The sequence below is a fragment of the Parus major genome, chromosome 1 (assembly GCF_001522545.3).
Source record: "Parus major isolate Abel chromosome 1, Parus_major1.1, whole genome shotgun sequence".
In the NCBI taxonomy this organism is placed as follows: Eukaryota; Metazoa; Chordata; class Aves; order Passeriformes; family Paridae; genus Parus; species Parus major.
The window spans coordinates 33928317-33946765 of record NC_031768.1 but is presented as its reverse complement, the minus strand read 5'-3'; the positions used below and the strand labels follow the sequence as shown (position 1 = coordinate 33946765).

The 18449-nt window shown below is 40.0% G+C and overlaps 1 protein-coding gene across 2 annotated transcripts in view; it reads left to right on the top strand.

The window, feature by feature from the left end:
- Positions 1–3139: 3139 nt before the first annotated feature.
- The window catches only part of P2RY8 (P2Y receptor family member 8), a 31970-nt gene continuing 16660 nt past the window's right edge, over positions 3140–18449 (top strand). The window contains exons 1-2 of one of the 2 annotated variants that reach the window (XM_015645735.3): positions 3140–3425; positions 6923–7008. The gene's annotated coding sequence lies outside the window, so the exon portion shown is untranslated. The remainder of the gene's footprint in view (positions 3426–6922; positions 7009–18449) is intronic. The other variant, XM_015645718.3, reaches the window with a different exon arrangement.

Sequence of the window (18449 nt, the reverse complement as noted above, 5' to 3'; positions counted from 1 at the left end):
CAAAACAGCAATGACAGAGTGATTAGAACCTTAAGAACACTGCCATGATGAGGATCAGAGATAAACATTTCAAGAATTTCTACAAGAACAAGAAATGTGTACTGTATTTTGTGCTGATTAAATTTTTAGTTTCGGTCCAGAGGCATTTTTTTATTTGGGATTTTTTTTTCTAAAACTGTTTTTAGGGAGTCTAGGGACAGCTAGATTCACAGGAGTGCTGTGAGGTGGCAGCTACAGACCTGGAAACAGAGCTCTGGTGTTTCACAAAGTGTGGTTTAATTTCAGCTGTAGGAAACTGAGATGCCTCTTGGTTCTCATTCCAAGCATCACCTCCCTCCCAAGAGCAGTCATCAGTCACTGGACCACAGATTTATTTTACACTTTTCAATATTTTTACAACATCGAACAGGAAAGACAAATACTGCATGTGAACTTGAACTCTGATGCATGCCACAATGCATCTGATGAGCCTGATTATTCCTGATTTGCAGGCTATGCCCCCCACTTCATCCTACCTAAGGGCTTTTCCTCCTTTTCTCTGCTCCTTTGCTTCTCCACCACCCTTGCACATCATAGAGTATTAACTCTCCTCTGCCATCTGTCATCACTCTCCCTCTTTTCCTTCACATACTTCTTCTCACCCCTTGCTTGCAATGTCTCACTCACGTGAACCTTTGCTGCAAGAAAAACATTTGCCAGGAGTCTGCTTTGGAGAATCCCTCTGGTTTTGCATAGAAACCAAGAGAAAAGTGTGAATGTGTTTGGTGGGGGAGGAGATGTTGAGACTTTGATCTTAAGACACTTTTGTTCAGAGGTGTGACCAGGACACTCACCTCAGTGTATAAAGTAGGAAATTTCTCTTGCTCTGGTAGACCAGATCTAGTTGGAGAGATCCTGTCCCCAAAAGGCTCTGCAGTCCAGTGACTGAAACACTACCCTAGAGGATGGAAAGCCCATCTCTAACAAAGCAAAGACCCATATCACCTACTACTTCCATTGCCACTCAATTAGGCAGCAGCTATCATTTCCTACAACAGAAATTTCCTATACTGAAATGAAAAAATGTCAGTTTGAAAATACTGGCATGACTTTTTTCTCTTTGAGGTTTTTTCCCATTCATTTGCTCTTGGGCAACACTACATAAACCTGCAATTTGGGGGTTGAATAACTGACAGACAAAATGTTTTGGTCCTTGTAGACTGTGACACTGGGCAAGGAACCAGGTCATTTCTCATGTGCAAGATAAAACTGTTAGGTATGTTTTCTTTCTCACCACACCACCCCTTCGTTGAACATCTGTAATGAATCTAACTAGAAGTAATTGGCCAAGATATCTGCTTGTTCCTTAAGAGCTGGTAGGAATGTCTCCTTACTGGAGAGCTCCATGTTAGCACTAAAAGGAACGGTCAATCTTAACTGAGGACTGGATTTTCTTGAGATGTGTAATGGCATCACTGCACACAGGTCAACAGCACTGGGCAAAATGTTTTTGCCTAAAAAAAAATAAAAAATGTTTTGCCACCTGGAAAATGAGCACCAAAGTCATATATTCTCTCTGCCATGTATTCTGTCTTTCCTATCATTGTTAGCATCACAACTCAGTTCTGAGTTCTGAGAGTGTTACAGAGATTGGAGATAATCAGATTGGTTTTGAGTCAGGGGTCTCCTCATTCTTTTCACTGGTTGCCTGTCTGCCATTCATCCCTCAAAAAAGCACACCTTGCTACAGGAAAACTCATGCCATGGTTATCTCACTTGCCTAGAATGGACCAAGCAAAAGGTGGAAAATAAAAAGCTCTGTTTCTAGCCTGCCATATTTGAACGAAAATAAGACTGTTAAAAAAAAATTACCAAAAAAAAAAACCAATCAAAGAAGCAAACCAAATCTCATTCTTGGGGGGAGTTTTAGGATGTCTGATTCAATGTATTTTGCACTCTTTGAGGCTATGAGACTGAAACTCCTTCCTGTTTACCTGTGGGCTCATGGTGAGAATACTTACAGTTGGTTTCAATTTTTTATATGTGGAAGTGAGAGGAGTTAAAGCAAGAACTCGTGTCTTTGTCCCGCAGCCGTGTTCAAAGTAAAATTCCCTGGTGTTTCTGCATATGAAGCTATAGCATCAAAAGCCATAGCTTGAGGAGTCATGCAAATATTTTGGCTTCCATTCCAAGACAGCAACTAAGCACCTGCTCAGATCAAGGGTCTAGAGTATCTTCATTATTTTCATGGTAGATTGTAAAAGGATAAACTTCAAGTGCAGACCAGCCTCATCAGTGGGAGCATGCCTCTTGAGTCTTTGTTACTGGAAATAATCCTTGGGAAAACAAAGGTAAAACTTAGCTTGCAGAGAATAAGGATTTTTTTGTAGTTTTTATGAAATCTTGATTGCATAAAAAAGTCATGTGAGCATATATATCTATATAGCAGAAGGAACTCTTTTTTGGATGTAAAAACTCCCAGATAAAGAATCTTGCAACCGTCTTTTTCTTTCCACTGCCTATATTCAAGAGTGCCTTGAATGACAAACTCAGGTGTAGACATCTACAGTGCAAATGGCCAGAGCTAGGTAAGACAACCCTATTTGTCTCAGAAAACCCCAACATGGGGTCTCCAGAGGCTCAGAAGCCCAGGTGCCACCTTGGGTTCTGTACAGAGGTGTCCACTCCCCAGAAGTGCCTTGTGCTCTTGTGGGCAGCTGGCCTTTAAGAGCCTTCAGGTTAGTGGATGTTTATAAGCTCTCAGAAATGCCTTTTAGTAAAACAGATACATTTAGGAAGGGGAAACAGATTTTTAGGAGCAGAGGGCTTTTTTTGTGCAGAGGACTAACTCCTGATGCTCCAGGATGCCTGACTTTCAGCTGGAGACCCTCTGTGTATAAAAGTATCATACACTATATGTATATCAAATGCTTTTCCAGGCTGCAATGGATGCCACTCCTTCAAATAACCTAGTTTTTACCTTGCTCTCTTGGGCACCACAACACTGAATTGAATATAAGAATATTGCTCTACTGCTCTAAACCTCTTCTACAAATGAGAGTTGGGAGGTCAGACTATTACTCTAGGTCATTTCTGCATTTCATTACATAAGTGTCACTCAGCAGTAAAATGCACTTGGTCCCAGTTATGCAGAAAGCACTGCCGTTTTTCTCTTCCACGGAGGTGATCAGATTCTTCTTCTCTGGCCACCTGCTTATTCTCAGTGCAAATTCTCAGTGAAACAGAAATGTTGTGTAGGGCAGAGCATTCGTTACGAAACTGCGGTGGAACTGTACTTGAAAGGCTTCAAAGTGAGGAAGGAGTTAATAGTTGCAAAATAGTCATTTCCTGAGTCTTCTGGTTGGATGAGTAAAAACTTTCAACTATTTCTATTTCTTCTGTGACATTTAAGAGGCTTTCAAGGTGCACTGTACCTCTCAGACCAGGTAAGGAGTACAGCTTTTCACTTCTTGATTGTTTATTCGTAGTAGTTTTTCAGAGGAGCCAGACTCAGTCAAGACTGATTTTTTTTCCCCTCCTATTATTTACATCTGAAGCGAGAACAAAGTTCACTGTAATCCAAGAAGTACATGTGTCTCTTTGTGACAGATGACTTTGAGCTGTAGAAATAAAGGAAGAACGGTATGGCTTAATAATAGAGCAAAGATAATTAAGAAATTATGTTGCACATATTTAGAAGTCAGAATTATTATAGCAAATACTGCAGTAAAAGAGAAACAAAACTTATCGCCAGTTTTAAGGAGTTCATTATGCAAGAACCACTAACAAAATAAGGAGTTCTCAGGTGCACAGTTTGCTTTAGTGAGAGAGTAATAAAAATCATAGTGTGTCTTCAACTCCGTTTTTAAAAAGAGGAAGAATGAACTTCTAGATGTTGGGGGGCAGAAAAAGAAATCATACCCAGATAATTTTGAACCAGTTTTAGTTGTAAATCAGGACCTGATATCTATCTTTAACTATTGCAGAGTCATGTACTTTACTCATTCTGAGACAACTCTGGAGGTTTGCAACAGCCCAACATACACACAGGAGTGACCGTGGAACAATATCATATAATGATACAATTTCATCAGGGTCTTTTGATGCATAAAAGCTGAACTCAGACAGACAGGCACCAGAAAGAATTCCCACAACACAGTGGACTTTTGCATACGGCATTTGCTGCCTCTTAATAGATAAGGAGAGAGATTATTTGTGTGAAAACCTTTTCGTTTTGTTTAATAGTTCAGAAACAAGCAGTAAATAGACATCTGTGGGGCAGTTATTGTAATAATCTCCTGTCATCATGTCACCATACAGAAAGAGAAATTGTCCGTGCCATGCTAATCCCTGAGTGAAATCATACACTGGTATGGCATTTGTGGGTTTTTTAAGACTCGGGGGGTTTTTTGACATTTGTGGGTTTTTATGTCTTTACTTGTAACCTATTTTAATATTTGGACATTGACTCCTTGAATGTTTGGTTTAAACACTTTCTGGATTTTATATATAGTAGTCAGGAGAATCTAGTCAGGACTTTTAACGGCATTGGTTTGATTCAGACACAAAATTTCCATCCACGTTGAGACTTCATTCCTAAATAATTTCCATTTTACTTGTGAAATCACTGTTAGAGTAGCAATGGGACCTCTGTAATGTGTTACGCACAATAGACTCAGTGATCCACTTGAAGTTTTGTCACTGCATCTACAGATGGGGAATTCATATGAATCCCACCTGCCAGACCTGTGCCCCAGTTTTTGCAGCTCCCCAGTGCAGGCAATCTGATCAAGAACCCCAGTCTTCCCTTGCAAACAGCTGTTTAGAAACAGCCAGAGACTATGTCGCCATTCTGCTAGGGAGGAGGTTGTGGCATGGGTAGAAACATTTGCATCAGACTTAGTCTTCTCAGATTGAACATCAATGCTAAGCAGTTTGCTGTTCCTTACAGGTCTGTATGGCCTTAGCTGGTAAATACTTGCAGCCTATGCTGGAGTTTGCTGGAGGAAAGCTGATTGAGGTGTGCCTACCGTCCTGCAGTCACATTTCCCAGTTGCTGAATAGGCATGGCTCAAGGGAAAGTGCTCAGCAGCTTTGTGTGGGAAGAACAAACTGAACCCAGGCATCCCCTGTCACCAGCCAGCATCTTACCCACTGCTTATGTATTCCTCTTCTATCTTGCACTATCGGTTTGGGTCCAACTCAGACGTGTCTGTCTGTGCAGACAATTAGGCTTTCACTGATGACTGTTAGTGCAGAAAAGGCCAGCTCAGGTGATTTAAAATGTTTGCTCTCGGTGCTCTCTTTCAGCATCAGTATCTTTGATGTGGGAAAAGGGTGCACTCCTCTGTCGGAGAGTGGCATACGTTATGTGCCGCGGTTATGTGTAACAGCACTGAAAACAAATACTAGAAAGGTCACTCCTTGTATGGTAACTTTGGTCTGCCACAGTAACTGCTGAGTTCTGGCTAACTGGCCAGGGGGAAGAAACCCAGACACAACTCAGCCACAACAAGTTATTGTGTGGTATATTCCCCTGTCCTGCGCAAAAATGAAGGCACACCAATACTGTGTCACTGCACATCTAAAATATGTGCTGCTGTTTCGCATGTGTATTGCCACTTAAAAACTTTACTTCACATTTGCATAGTTTCCAGATAAAAAATTGTTTTGAAACAGAAATTCAGGGGGTTTCGCTGCTGACAACTAATGTCTGCAAAGCTTTCAGTTGGACAGAAGGGAGGCTTTCTCACCAGGGAAATTTATCGACACTGGTTCCATGTTCTTCACAGCATGCAAAAGGAGCTTGGAAATGTAGCTCTCCTCTGAAAAATGACATTACAGAAATGATATTACAGTTTGGACCTCGACTACTGCCTCCAGAATTCCTGGATGAAATTAGCTCTCTTTATAATTAAATGTCTGTGTGATTGTGGTTTTGGCTTGATTATTCTTACTGCCAGCTTTCAAATGGGAAAATCAAGCTGGTGTTCCTCTTGGGCTTACTATTTATACACAGGAAGCCTGAGAAGGACTCAACTTGAGAGTTCAGGTTGTTATTTAAAATATCTTTAAAATGGGTAATATAATCCAATTTTTGTCTAAATTTTGATGCTAATCAATCACAAATATCCCACAGGATTAATTTTCTACGTCTTTGAACCTGATAATGTCAGTTTGATCTGGTGTCTTTTCATACATTTTTGATTGGAAGCCTTCTGTCCTTACAGAAATTTTCCATTAGTAGTCTTATTTTTCACTGTTGATGAATATTTAGTTAAAGCTAAATACTCAGAGAGAGAGAAATCTGTGTATGCTTCATGCACCAGCTCAATAATTGGGTTTTAGCTGTCATTGATACCCTAACAGAGAGATTTTGCCTTTTTGCACACAGACTGATGAGGCTCCAAGTGTTGTTCAGGCTGGGGCCAGGGATCTGTAAGCTTGGTCATTAAGAGCTGCACAATTTTTGTCACATGTTCACACTACTGCATGAAGAATTTGGGCTCAGCAGCTGGTGAATTGAAAATCCTTGTTCTCCCAGCTGCTGACTAAATCTTGAAATAAGAACAGAAATTACACCTTGCTATGGTCATGATGAAGCAGCTAGGGCTACTTACAGCGAGATACACTGCACCTGATTCACATTTGCTGAAGGTGAAATAAGAAGGGAAAATAGCAAACCAGCAAGATGTGCTCTCTTATCTTCTCTTCATCTTCAGACGTCTATACTCTAAAGCTGTAGTAGTCCCGCACAGGTATGTATTAAAGCTAGTGAACCACATATTTAAGGCTGTGAAAGAAAATAGAAAATGTTAAATGTTATCAGTACTTGTCACCGTGTCACTGTTTGTAATTATCTTTAGATATGTTCTTTTTTTTTTTTTTTTCCTTTTTCTTTTTTTAAATTCATAAAAGATTTCTTGTTTGTTCCTTTCTGCAGATCTTAGTCGTAGAGGAAATCTGATCTGCTGCAGCACGGAAACATCAGCCGTGGGATGGCGAGACAAATTCCTTAGGGAGCTGCCTGTAAGTCTGGTCAACATTTAAGATGAAAAGTTTTGCATATTCTTTGGCAGGATGTTGCATGCAGAGTTTAGCTGTATGAGGCAATTGCTGAGGCAACAAGGGAATATTTAGGAGCACAAGCTTTGAGCAGGTGAGAATGCACAAAGACAGAAATAATCTTGTTAAGACTTTTCCTTTCTTCCCTGCGCCCACCATTTCTAAAAAATATGACTGATCTTTGAGACTCTCTAAATCATGCCCAGTAGAAATCCCGTTCTCCCAGAATCCTGGATACACTGAATGGACCCCACTTTAGTGCTACAGTGGTTGAGCAGTTAAAAGCTGTGGGAATAACCCTCCTTTGTAGTTTTGTCACTTCACCTTGGGAGAGTTAAGCCCTGCGGGGATCAAAGGGAAATCGCACTGGAACACAGGGAGTGGTGAGAGAAAGGGTAGGGAACTGTGGATAAGTAAGCACTGAAATGGTGAGGATGAGAAAAAAAAAAAAGGAAAAATTAGTAGTACAAATCAGGGTAGATGAGGACAGAGGGTGGGATCTGGACAGCAGTAAATAGGAAGAGGACAGAATTTGGGTTACTTTTATAAGCTGCTGCTTATGAAAGGGGATTTCTAGAGGACAGCAAAGTGTGATTCTTTTAGCTCTTTCCCCCAGATCCTCTGGACAAACCCCTGAAATATCCAGGTCTCAGAAACACAGAAGTAAATCTTGGAGGTAGCATGGGTGTGTCTGCACCCTCCAGTGGACTACACAGAAAATGTTTTTACTCAGTAGTAACTTTCCACTTCATTTGCTGGGACCAGTCATATCCTGATCTTTAGCATATTTGACACACCTCTAATAACTGTTTTCAGCCTCTGTAAAATCATGGCTGCATAGAAACTCCTTTTCTGGGATGGTCTTTTGTCTGTCATATCTCCTGAACTATATCAAGAAGTTGATTGTGGGTCAGAGTTTTCTGAGGGAGCGTGTTTTGAGACAAAACCATGCCAGAACTGTAACAGCCTAAGAAGTTGAATTTCATGGTCTGAGCACTGTTCTAAGAGTGTTAAATTTACTAATATTGACATACTTTACATGTAGTAAAATCTCACTTGTGCAGGTGGTATATATTCCTCAGAGTCCTAAGGGTAAATATTACAGAATAATACTGCAGCACAAAAAAATCAGTGAACAACCTGTTTAGTGGGAGACCATTTCCTGTCTCATTGTTCATCTCTCATCTGCTTGCTGCTGGAGGACACTTGCTGACTGAGATGTAGAACTACAGGAAAAAGCAAAGCAGCCTTGTGATTTTAGTGACTGAGTAATGTTCTGGAAAATATGATTCTGCCACAGATTCTACCTGAAAGTAGATGCTGAGAAAAGTTTTTGTGATGCTGAGAAAAGGTCACCTTCTTAAAAAAAGGATACACGTGAAATGCCTGAAATGGAGCTAGGATGGAATTTCAGAGCTTCACCTCTGAACAGGGAAAATTCTGATGCAGCCTCTGACTACTGGGGAATTATACCATAGCTGTTGCTTCTTATAACATGAGATAGCAGTACTTAAGCTACTTAGAGACAAATATAGAGAAGACATCCATTAGCAATTATAGAAGAAACAGATTTTGACAGGACTGAGAGAGCTGGTCTGGTGCCAAGGAGAATGCTTAAAGAACGTCAGTGTAACTGTGTCTTCTTTACAAGTACTTGCTTTTCGAAAGGTCAAGGAGTATAAAATAGTGTAACTCCTCCTCTAGAGCACTCTCCCAGGAGAAAGAGTATGCACATTCAACTCTGTCTTTGGAAAGTATATAAAGGTTTATCCACCTCCTCCCTTGCTAGCTAGGTAGCGTGCTAGAACTATGGTCTGGGCTGAATTGCACCTGGCCAGTAGAAGCTGGAACAGCAAGGAAAGGAGGACAAAAGAAGTCAGAAGCCTGAAATACCATTCAGCTGGAAGGCTAAAGACCTTATCTTCAGTCTTGTCTTCAAAGACACTGTTTCACAGTAATCGCTGGGTGACTCCAAAGGCCAAACTAAAGAGTAGATTCCAGGCCATGTGCACTTACTTGATGGCTGCCTTTGCCACTAGGCTAGAGAATCTCTTGCCCTCCTTCATGGTGTTTTCATCTTTCCCTGAGTTGTTTTATTGATAATTTTGTGGACGTGTCTGATGTGAAAGACGGGCAGTAACCAGAAGCTTTGTGGCTAATGCAATCTCCAGCTCAGATAGTAAGTCCCATGGTCAGACCTAGAGGGCAGCTTAAGGCATCTGTTTCCTGAAATTAACCACTGCTTATCATTCAGACAGGGAAAGGAAGTGTTTTTCTTCTATTAACCATCTTTAAAAATTGTAGTAAATTATATTTAGGCCCCAGAAAGAAAAGGCAACAGGGAATTTTAACAGAAGGAACTTCAACAAAGAGGTTCAAGGATCTGGTCTCCCTGTACTTTCCCTGTGAAAGTATGTTCTGTAAGACTCACTATTTTTTCCCCCATTTTTTCATGTTTTTAAGGCTCATCCTTTGTCTGCACTAGGTGACCTATGTGTGTGGCACGTGAAGAGTGATGACTTCACACTGTTCTTTATCATTTTTCTGACTATTGCAGATCCCATTCTGAGACCCCTAAGCCTTCACTGGTGCCTTCATCCTTCCACCCATCTGATGCTTCTCTTACAGAGTTTGAAACTTTGTTTCAAATCTGGTTTCAAGGGGTTAAGCTTTCAGAAACAGACAACAACTCTGAGTTCATAATTTTCAAATGCTTATTAAAAGATATCTGGATCTGACTTGCCGAGTATTGAGTACTCACAAATCCAGGTACAGTCAATAGAAATGCAGCTTTGAAACAGTAACATTTTATTTAATGCCAAATGCTCTTAGAAACCAGGTCCTGGGCAACTCAGGGCCTTCATTCCTCACTTTCCTCTTTGCAATATGGGATTAAAGAATATTTATATTAGAGAAAGGCTGCAAATAAGAAATTTGTAGGTGTTTCTAAAGCACTTTGATCCTACAACACTGATGTCATAAAAATGCTGACAAATAAGTTGTTTGTTTAGCATTTGGGACAAGAGTTTGAACAGTGCATTGTACATAGAGTATAGCATAATTAATTGAACAATCAGGAGGAAAAAGTCTAAATTTTTCTGATAGAGTATGTCTTTGGAAAATTGCTGGGAAGGCATTGGTTTCAACAGAAATCAAGTGGAGAAGGGCAAGCTTAAACATGTCCATTTTCCAGCCTGTGACCTGTAGAGTTTCTTGGCCATTGGGCTGATTTCCTGTCTTCAGCTTGTTGACTTCCACCATTTCAATAGTAGGATCATGCAGCTAAAAAGCAACCAGGCTGATGAAATTCTGGCTATCAAGATCTTCAGCTGTTTATTTATTCAGGCTGCTAGAACAGTAACTTTCCTGAGATAAATGGGCATTATGCGTATTTCAACATGGAAGGAAAAGACAAGACATTTTCATAAGGGACACCTTCCATTCCCTTCAATCACATGTCTCTGCAAAGATGCTGATCTGAGCTACACAGTGTTTAAATCCTCAGTGTTTAAATCAGTGCACTGATCAGAGCTGTTGGGGTCTTTAGAAATACATAGTTAGTCAAAATGTTTGCAACCTATCCATGATTGCAGCTAACAGAAGTTGGCTGCTAGCACATGAATGTGAATTAAACAGAAGCAAGATCAAGATCTCAAGCTGGACTAAACACCGCCTTGCTCATTACATACATCTCCTTAGCAGCTCAATTTGTGACCTAAGACTGCATAGACCTGTCAAAAAAAATCACTGGAACCCAGTCTTTCACATGAAGATGTGCCTTCTTGGTCACTGACTTTTCCCTTGGGGTATAAACATACCTTTAACACCTCTAAGAGGAGGAAGAATGAAATTTCCTGTTATGTGTCTGGCTTTTGCAACCTCAGAAATTCTCAGCAGTGCAGATACCTAATCTTAAAATCTGGTCTTGGTGGATAAATTACACTCACAAACTCATTACTGAGGTCTTTTATGGTTAAATGCATGTTAAATGTTTGACATTTAATGCCATATATACTTGTGAAAATTTTTTGAGCTTTTTAAATAAAGTGTTTTCCACCAACAGCTCTTCTCTGAGAAACTAACAGGACATGGTCCAGTTTTACATGTTATAGTAGGCTGATAGGTTTGTTTAACTCACATGTCTGTTTCTGCTAATGTTTGTGGGTTGAGTACATAATTACCCCTACACGAGAGGGGCAGAGATCATAGCCAATGTTGATATCAATAACAAATATGATTGGTCTACCCTGGGTTTGGAAATGTTTACACCAAATGTGGTGGATTCTCAGCATCCCCCAGTTTTCACTGCAGTTCTGCAAAAACCAACTGAAAACTCTCACAGCAGTGCCTGGGAATCACTTTGTTAAATGTGGAATACTGACATATAGAAAGACTATTGCTATGCCAGTTAGCAGCAGGAGAGCAGAGAGAGAAAGAAATCAATCGGATTACAGAAAAATCAGTTTCTTTGGTTGTGCTTATTTTTCTGCTCTAACTTGTCCTTAGAATTACTGTAGTCATGAGTGTAGAAGGAAAAAGAGGTGGTCAGAAATAGAATTATTTAGGTTGGAGAAGACCCTCAAGGTCATCGAGTCCAAACCTTAACTCAGCACTGCCAAGTCTGCCATTGAACCATGTCCTGAAGTGTCACATCTACACATCTTTTAAATACCTCCAGGAATGGTGACTCCACCATTTCCCTAGGCAGCCTGTTCCAATGCCTGACAAGCCTTTCTGTGAAGGAATTTTCCTATTATTCAATCTAAACCTCCCTTGGTGCAGCCTGGAGGCCATTTCCTTTTTTCCTATCACATGTTACTTGGGGGAAGAGATCAACCCCCACCTGGCTCCATCCTCCTTTCACCTGGTTGTTGATAGTGATGAAGCCCCCTCCTTTCTTCAGACTCAACACCCCCAGCTGTTCTTTGACTTGTGCTCCAGACTCCATTGTCCTTCTCTGTACACTCTCAAGCACCTCAATGTCTTTCTTGCAGTAAGGGGCCCAAAACTGAAAATCTTTGCCATCTTCAAAAGCACATGTGGTCACCTGGAGATCTGACTTTCTCAAGTTTGAAATAAAAACCTCACTGTTGCAGTTTGTCATTGCTAACAATTTTGTTGTTCACACTAACGTGCTACGGGAGACATAAATGCTCCCCTGTCCACACCTGCCGTAGCAAAGTAAAAAAGTTCAAACCCTCTATGGATCATCAGCTTAAACTTTTCTAATAAATCTGAATAAAATAAGTATGTTCACAAAGAATCGGCCGTACATTCAAAGTGTGCCAGGTGTTAGAAATAAAGCCATATTTATATATTAAAGATATTTTGGTGTCCAGCTATGGGCCCAAGAGAACTGAATGCTAAATTCTTTCACATCCTTTAATGAAAGATAGATATATGGTTCATTCATAAACTGGGTCTGTCACATGTTAGGTCAAGCAGCATTTGGTGTAGGAGTTTTGTAGGTGTAAGATATTTGTATCCACAAGAAATACTTTGTCTTCTATTCTGAGATACATTTTCCTTGTTTTCAGCCCAGAGGGAAAAAACGGGTGGGTGAAAGGCATTTAGAACAGTTAGGGTGAGACGGTGACACTGCTTCATAAGGGGACATAACACCAACATGTGTGGATCCAGTGACTAGGGGGACAGTAGAAAACACTAGTCTGTTTTCTTACTTACAATGGATTAATATAGTTAATCCATTACAATTACAATTGACTTACAATGGATTAATATGTAATGAATATTATCCTTATTGCCAATGCACACATCTACTTACTTCTCCTGAGTTATTATGGCCATTATGCACAGAAAACCATATGCAGTTGTACTAATCAGGGAAAAGAACTAAAAAACATTAAGTGGAATTAATGTCTGGATTCCATTTCATCCAATCGGACAAAAAAAAATTATGCAATGCTCAGAAACTTAGGTAATCTCAGGACTTTCACCCTTTATCAGCCATTTCCCATTTTTTGAGAGATACAGAAGAAATATAGACCAAAGATCCTTTTCAAACAAAGCTGGACAAGCAGCTGGGCTCAGTACTTCTCTACTGGGTTTTATCTACATTCTTGCTTCTATGCTAACAATAAAGTGAACAAGTGTTTGATACCTGTTCTGGCTGACAGTTGCCCAGGACTACCACATTCCCTTCTGGATTCTCCCATATCACATCTTTCCCCTACAGATGGGGCTACATGCTCACCCATGGACTTATCATTTGTCTGATAAGAAAGTGTACTGGAACACCAGAGTCTTCCAATTCTGAGTCTAAGCAGCCCACTCTGTTTCTGTGAGTAGCATTCATTGCCTGACTGATAGAAAGAATTGCCTGGCCCAGCATCTCAGTGCAGGCTCACTCTCTCATCTCCACTGTGCTCCACAGAGCCTGGCCCATTGGCTTCCATTTCTGCAGCCCAGTGTCACTGTGCCCCTTTACCTTCTTCTGGGAGGATGACAATAGATTCAGGCTGAGCTTTCTGCAGGGACATTATTGTCTCAATGCTCTCTTCCTCCTTCCAGAGGAATGTGCTGTGGAGATCTGTGGGGGCTTATTTCCTTTTCTGAGATCTGAGCCAAAGCTTAAGTCTCTTGATGTGTAACCATCAAAGGCATCGAAGGTAAATAACTCGCAGTAGTGCTGGTAAATAAATATCTTGCAGACTATTACTCACTGCCTTATTGTTTCATACAGTGTTAAATGACATTATGTAGAAGCAGAAAGTTAAGCTTGCAGCAATTAAACTTCTAAATAGTTTTGAACATAGAGATTGCTTTCAATTTTATCTATTTATTTTATATTTATTTTATTCACATTTCTTTCACTTATGAAATTAATTAACCCTAAACCATCCTTAACCTAAATCCTTTCCACAACAACCCACAATGGTGATAAATTATGCCATAGATTTTGGCAAGGCCCTACATAAAGACAGTTGCAAACAAAAGCACTTTTGAATACATCTGTAACGTGTCTTATGCATTATTTTTTTTTTATATGTTAGGGCTACAAAGTTTGTACTGCTGTTGAATCACTGCTGTCAGTCATGACAAACAACAAGAGTGTTTCCCCAGTGGAGAAACAGCCAAATATGGTACAATTTTTTAAAAGCCAGCAGAGCAGTCTCAGATCAGAATTACACAGTATGTAAATGTTATTTGCAAATCAGTTTGTATTTATCTTTTTGACACTGACAGTCCCGCTGAGCCATTTGTGGCAAACCCCACAAAGGGTTTTAATGTGCTTGCTCTGGTTTATATACGTTTGATCCCCTCGATCTCAAATTAAATCAAATTAAATATCAAATAAAACTAGATTTAAAAAATTGTGCTACCCTACACTGAAAGGGTTTGGAAACCAACCTCTCTTCTCCTTATTAGAAGTAATCCCTTCACTTCATGTTTCGGTTTGGGTGGGTGAGAAAACTGCTTGTTGTTTTGGCTAAAAGTGTGGTGTTTCCATTTCTGAAGTTCTCGTTGCAGTTTCCACTAGTTATGAACACCCACATCCCCAGGAAAAAAAGAAAGAAAACACCTAGTTTGGGGCTCTTCTGTGTTGTTTATACACCGTTTCAAATGTTATCAAGTATTTCTTAACTTTTTTCTTTGCTTAAAAGCAGATTGTTTCAACCACTACTTCCTTATTTCTCCTCCCTTCCTCTTAACTCTTTAATAGAGAATCTCTATGTGTGCTTTTCTTCTTCATTTGTAGTCTATGAATAAGTCAATCTGTGCATCCTTCCAACCAACTAGGATTATGAAAGCCAAGCAAACTTTAGGGTAGCTTTTCATCGAACAGCAAGATAGTGTTGAAGAGTAGGCAACAGTTTACTAGGAGTGGGGGGAGAGGTGGTGTCAGTCTCTTACCACTGAAAATATTATTGTCTTCTCATTCACCCTTCTGACAGAGTTTTATTTTGACAGCCTGCATCACAGATAGGATCATATTGTCACCACACAACACTGAAAATGACTGATCATCTGCTGCTTTCCTCAAAGCTTGTCCTTCTCAGTGATGTACCCACATACCCACTGACAGGACTTAGTCATGGCAGCAATGACAGGATGTCACAAGAGATAGCTGAGGGCTCATGCTGGCACAAGAAGGTGTGTGTAATCTCCTCCATGTATGTCCTGATAGCCTTGTTCTGTTAAAAAAGCATTGGTTGGTCTCTGCTCTGAGACCAACCTGAGCTTTGTAGCTCAATGAGCACAGCTTTCATCCTCACCAGAGTACTTCCCTCTGGCTTGGCTTCCTAATTATTTCCCTGTGCAATTGTCACCCTTGCCAGGAAGATGTAGTCAGTGCAACTTTGGGATCTTTATACTGTTCTTCTCCCATTCCAGCCAGAAAACAGAAATGTGTAAAGGGTCTTAGCAAGGTGTAGAGCAAGTAGACTCCTATAACCCTGTAAGCTGAAGCTCACCATCATGAGATCATCCATCCGAACAACAAAATCAGGAATTTTTGTTCAACAAGAAACAGCCCTACTTCACTCCTGTGTGTCACAGGGGGAAAAGATACATGAACACTCAGCCAGATGATTTGCAATGAAAGCATCACACCCATCTACCAAACTCACCCTCTCACACTTCCACAAGTACCTTATATCTGCTTGGGAGAATGGTGCAAAAATGTGGAGTTGAGCCAGATAGCTTTTCTGTGCTGGATGTCTTTCCTAGTCTGCTGGGACAGGATATCTGCTCTCAAAGAGTTTAGTAAGACATTTTAACTTCATGATCTGGAAGACTGATTGAGTGGCAGTACATTTTGCAAGACCTGCCAAGATTCTTGAACTAGAGAAAAGCAATTGGGACTGCAATAAAAGCAGGAAAGACAAGTATTTTTATCTGACTGCCATTGATTCTTACAATAGAGGATGAAGACCATCCATCCAGTGTGGGACTATGCTCACCAGTGGGTGATTAACCTAGGAGAATAAGAGATCCTTCTGCAAAAGGGGCATAATCCCAGGAGGCAGAGCAAAGCAAATGTGCATTTCTGACTCACATTATATGCCTAGCATCAGGCCTCAAGCATGTTTATATGCCTGACTGGGATCCACTCCAACCTTACACTGAAGGAGAAGACTTTCATTACAGGTGGAATTTCCAATTTCTTACCTTTGTGCAAGCACTGAAAAAGGCTTTATGAGCCTAAATATTATTTTATTGTAATTAAGTGCTAAAACTTGAGACTGAGGTCTGCTGCTGCTCAGCTTCTGCTAAAGATGCCATTATCAAAACTATGAACCCCAGTCACTAAGTCCTCAGAAGCTCATATGTCCTAATACCCAGCTCCAGCTGAAGACCTGAAATTAGCCACAGTTACTGAGCGGGGGGAAGACCATTCCTTGCACTGCATCAGTTTGAGGACCCAGCATACCATAAATTGCCAAAACACTGATTGCAGTACATCCTCCAAGGGATGCAGAAAGAAACAAGATGCCAATGCCATGCCCTTTAGTCCTGTGGATACTTAGGACACTCCCTAACACCTATGGATGCTTACCTGGCCTGATTGGAACCAAGCATTCTTGCACAAATGCACTAATCATAATGCTATTTATCTACAACTTGTCTTTACTCCTGCAGCTGAATTTGTTCCAGGTTGCATTGTACCACCAGGATATGAACTCCATGGGTGAGAAAAACAAACTGTAGTGTTTGTTTAGTACTCAAGAGGAAAAGACTTCCAAAATGCAGCTCCTATTTCAATGTAATTTATATATTTTCTGTGAAGTAACTAATAGAAAATCCTATTACTTTTTTTTTTTGGGGGGCGGGGTGTAGATTTAAATCTCATCACTCTGAAGAGAGAAATAAATTCATATCTCCCACTTCCCCACTATGCAATATTTAGGAAGTGTGACTAGAACTCTTGTTGCTGATTTTCATACTTCTGGGTTTTATGAGATAAGACAGATGCAAACATCTCACTGCAGCAGAAATTTCAGGTAATAAATTTCATAATACATGGTTGTGTCTAGAGTTCTCCTTGAAACCTTCCACAAAGTGTCAAAAACTGAAGCTTTCTCAGAGACTTAGGTGCTTCTGTCTAGTTTTCTTGCTGCTCAGTGTCCAGGTTTTCTGTATCTCATGGTAAAATGCCTATTTATGAGCTGAGGAGGTGACCTCAGATGCAGCCATGGAAACTCCATGGCAGTCAGGTGTAGAAACTTACATTTCTACAACCCAAGGCAGAGTAGGTGTGCATGGTGGTGCACTGGGCACTGGGCTCTCTCTGTGAATTTAAATTCTGTTTTAACTTGTCTAGGTACTTGCTGTTCTCCTGTGTCTTTTTTCTTTTTTTATTTTTTTTTATTGTGATTGAGCAAATCTAACCACAATCTCTTTTTACACCCAGTTTCTAAAGGAAGTCTTTTTCCTGGTTTTCAGCTGAACTGTTGTTTCACTAGTAACAAGATCGAGACATCAGAAATCCAGTATACAAAATAATACACCGATTCTGTAATATGAGATATTCAGTCATTTGAGAACCACAGAATCTTATAGTACCCTGCAGTTTGTGGAGATTTTTCCTCTTAGGATATTATTACATTATTATAATTCATGCAGAAAAAAATATCCACTACCTCCAAAGAAATATAGTTTAAATTTTGATATTTGATTTAGGAAGTCTCATTATATCATCAGATAAAGTTCAAGGAAGTGCTCAATTTCAAAAGCCACTTAAAATGTTCTCCTTATAACTCTTGTAGTATTTACAAAGTAAGACACTAATATTCCTTGAACCATCAGCAGCAAGATAACTGAGTTGTGCAAAAATATTAGTATTATTTAAAGAAAAAAACCATATCAGAGTAGGAAAGTGATTTTTCAGAAGACATTGAACAAGTGAGAGAGAACTGGAATTGAAGATGTTCTGCTCATCAACCTCAAGAATACACCTACAGTCTTGTCAAGTCTTGTCAATCCAGTCAACCCTCAGAAGAGACCTGCTTCTTAATCATCTACCTCTTGTAATTGCAAGGAGGCTTTTTCACATAGAGATAGAAAGAAGTCATTAACATTTTCACCTCATTGACATGGCTCTCTGAAGAAGCAATAATGAGGAAGTTTACTGTGAGTGTTGCCTTCAGTCCACTTCATCCCAGCGCTTTAGAAGTGGTTTTGGAGTGCCAGATCCTCTTACACAGGCATGTTCAATAAGGCTGCTCCTTACTCTAACCTAGTCTAAAATCTAATCTAAAGTCATATTGCTTTGGATACCATGGCACTGACATACTGGTCAAAGTATTGTTGCTACACTCTCATTGACAGTTTTGGCTTCAGGAAACAAATTTGCATTTGCTTTTGCTTTTGCAAAAAATAGCCAGAAATGCCACTACTAAGGACTGATTCTTAAAGTATTTAGATGCCTTCTAAGAACTTAA